Here is a 3,308-nt window from a genome sequence, read left to right on the forward strand (position 1 = left end):
GGTCGCCGTCAGCCACTAGCATCGTCCCGGCACTCGGCGGCCGGGCAGTGAGAGGGCCTCTCGCTCCCGTGACCAGCGCGTGGACGTTTCTAGTGCCTGAAGGAGCCAGCCGGGCCCAGGTCTGTGAGTGCGGGAAGTGCTGTTCCCTCTGCTGAGAGGGGCGCGTGTCTGTAAATTCTCTCCGAGGACCTCAGGTTGCCCGTCAAGAAGCGAAAGACTCGGTTCCCGAAGCTCTGAAGCGCCTTGATGACGTGTTGGTCCGAGCGTGATGGCTAAGTGCTCCCGGTGTCACCTCTCACAAGTGGCACTCGATGTAAACGGCGGAGCCTGGGCCGGTGCGGGAACGGCCCTGGGCGCCCAGGGAGGGCGGAGCCTGGGCAGGTCTGGCCGCGCAGTGTTGCCCGATCATTAAAACCCCTGCTAGCTCCTCCTGCAGCGGACTTCCGATAGTGGGGTCAGAGGGCAGTCGGGTGCCAGGCAGTGAGCCCGCCCGCCTGCCCCCCAGCTCCTGGCGGCTGGGGCTGTCCCAGTGCAGGTTGTTGGAGCCCGTGTTGGCCAGTCCTTTTAGGGTGCTGTCCTGGGTCATAGTTTCAGGGTGCCTTCCAGCACTGGTGGGAGTACTGGGGCGGCGGGCCTCCCTGACTCACCCCAACACCCGCAGCAGCTGCGCTTGGTGTTCAGGGCCAGAGCTGGAAGCTCAGGGCCGCGCTCGCACCGGTTGTTTGCCAGCAGCGCTGCCCGCTGCTGTGTCCACGCTTCCTGTGGGGGTGGAGCCGGCCCTGCCGAGCTCCGGGCTGTGTGGCCAGACTGCTGCTCGGCCGGCACTGGGGATCGCTCACCGCTCATGGGGCTACTGTGGTCATGGAAACAGTCGGACCAACCCTGAGTGATGGGTGAGGCGTGCCTGCCTGTGTCCCTTTACCCGCTCATTCTGCCCGCACTGAGCCCGCCACCAGGGTCAGCGTTCCCTGCCCCCTAGGGAGTCTGTGTAATCGTTCAGTTCAGTTCCTCCCGTGGCATGTGCTTCTGTGATGTGACATGAGGAGAATCTGTGATGGACGTAACGCCCACCCCCCAGTGTCTGGCCTTGGTCTGCGTTCCGTGTAACCTCTGTTCATGCGAAGCCAGCGGGTGTCTGCTTTCCGGCTGCTTCCGTCCGCCAGGGACACAGGCAGCCTGAGTGGTTACGAAAATAAAGGAATGAACGTGTCAACCACGTACAGTTTACCGCTGTTTTCCTCAAGCCCTTGGTGAGACATATTTAACGCAATTTAGCGTGTTTGAGAATTTAAACAGTTCTTCTCATTTGTTTTATTTTGCCAATTTCCATCTGGTTTTTGAGGGTCTAAGTTTATCCTGTGCAGTTATTTGAAGCAAAGCTTTTCAGCTTTCCATCTGGCACTTTAATAATTGGAGCCACACCTGCCACTGGCTTGCTGTCTGATAAGGTGTGTATTCCAGTGTGTGGGTCCTGCCCGTTAGCCGTACGACTATTGTAATGGCATGTCTTAAACATTGGGGTTATTTTGAGACACATATGAGCATAACCTTAATTATTAATGAAATAAAAAGCCTCTTAGTTATCTTTGCAGTGGAGACAGGGTGTGAGTTCTGTTCTCGTGTCACCTTCACTGATGGGGGTGGGCCAGGCCCGGGCGGGCTGCCAGCTCCGGCTGGTGGCAGGGGCCTCGGGGTCCCGTCACAGGGAAGGGGTAACGTTCCCGTTTAAACAGCCAGGACCGGGGAGTGGGGAAGGGCTGTCTCGGCTTTGCAGAGACCGGCCTCGCTCCACGTCTCCCCAGAGCAGAGCCCACAGAGCACGGGAGCATCTCTGGCCCCAAGTCCTCCCAGGGCTTCTGAAATGCGCCGCCCGTGGGGTTCCTTAACACCCACCCCCCACCCCCCACCCCCACAGCGAGGACCGTCTCCATCTCCGTCTGGTTGCCTGAGCAATTGTCTGTCTGTCTGTTGAAAACTCGTCACGTGACAGCAGTGAAGTTTGTCTAGTCCTGGCCTTTCCTGCAGGTCCTCTGGTCTGGCCGCCTGCTGTCCTCCAGGGGAGCGGAGAGGGCGCACATGTGGAAAGAAGCACGTTGGACAGGTTCACATGCCATCACGCTGCTGCCCCGAAGAAGCCACGCGTGAGGCGGTAAGGGACGCGCGCTCGAGCTTGAATACCCGACACCCGATGGCAGGCAGGACACGGCGGTGCTGAGGGCGTCGCAGGGACGGTCGGGGCCCCTAAGGCTGGTCAGGACCTGGTGGGGCGCAGTCTGGCCTCAGGGGTGCGTGAAAGCCCCCGTGCGTGCCCATGTGGCAGTGCGGAGCTCAGGCCGCTTCTGGGCGGCCCAGCGTGGGACACCCTTCACAGGAAACTAAAACGCAGCACGCAGCCTCCTCTGCCCCGAGTCCTGGAGCTCCGGCTGGAGATGGGCCTCCAGCTCGTCCTCCAAGCGAGCGTGGGCTTGCCCTCAGCACTCAGCCCTGCCGGCTGCCAGGTCCCCGGCTCCTGGTCTGACAAACACGAACCGCCTCCCTCCTCTTCACCGGGTCTCCGCGAGTGCTGGTTAATGGGTACAGGAACCTTTCCGCCCTCCAGCCATTTCCCGCTGCCAGTCCTCTCACGCCGCTGGGCCGGGGCACGGAGGCCGGGCACGTCCCCGAGCCTGGGGCAGCGAGGCCCTTGCTGCTGGCTCTGGGGCCTGAGGTCTTGTCTGGGCACCGGGTGCTGGCCTCATGGTGCCGCCCACCCTGAAGGCTTAGGCAGGGTTGCGTGGCCCTCAGCTCCTGGGTCCACATGCCTTACTTTCTCTGGGAACCCAGGTTCCATCCTCCCGCCCTCGCCTGACCCGGCCACTCAACGGAAGGGCAGGGGTCCTGGGACCAGCACGGCTCGGGGTTGCCCGTGGGTCAGGCAGGGCCTGTGTGCGGGGTAGGGAGCAGGCTGACCAGCAGCCAGTGCAAAGCCCTGAGACACTGACCCTCTGAGGTTGGGGGTGGGGGCTGTGCTGTGGGGGAAGCCACTGGGGACGCAGAATTGCATCCTGGACCAGAGAGCCAGGTACCAGTGACCCTTTGGGGCGGGGCACTTCCGGGGGAGCCCCCACCCTAGGCCCAGGCAACAGTAGCTCCACCAAACCTGGCCTGGTGGCTTTGACCACGACTGCCTGCCCAGGGGCTAGACCTGTGCCCTGGCAGCCTGCAGGGGGTCCCTCCAGTGAGACCCCAAGAAGCTGGTCTGACCCCCATTCCCACCTGCCCTGGGGGGCCTGCCAGGCCGGGTGAAGAGGGAGGACCCTAAACAGACC

The sequence above is a fragment of the Myotis brandtii genome, unplaced genomic scaffold, assembly GCF_000412655.1.
Source record: "Myotis brandtii unplaced genomic scaffold, ASM41265v1 scaffold1020, whole genome shotgun sequence".
In the NCBI taxonomy this organism is placed as follows: Eukaryota; Metazoa; Chordata; class Mammalia; order Chiroptera; family Vespertilionidae; genus Myotis; species Myotis brandtii.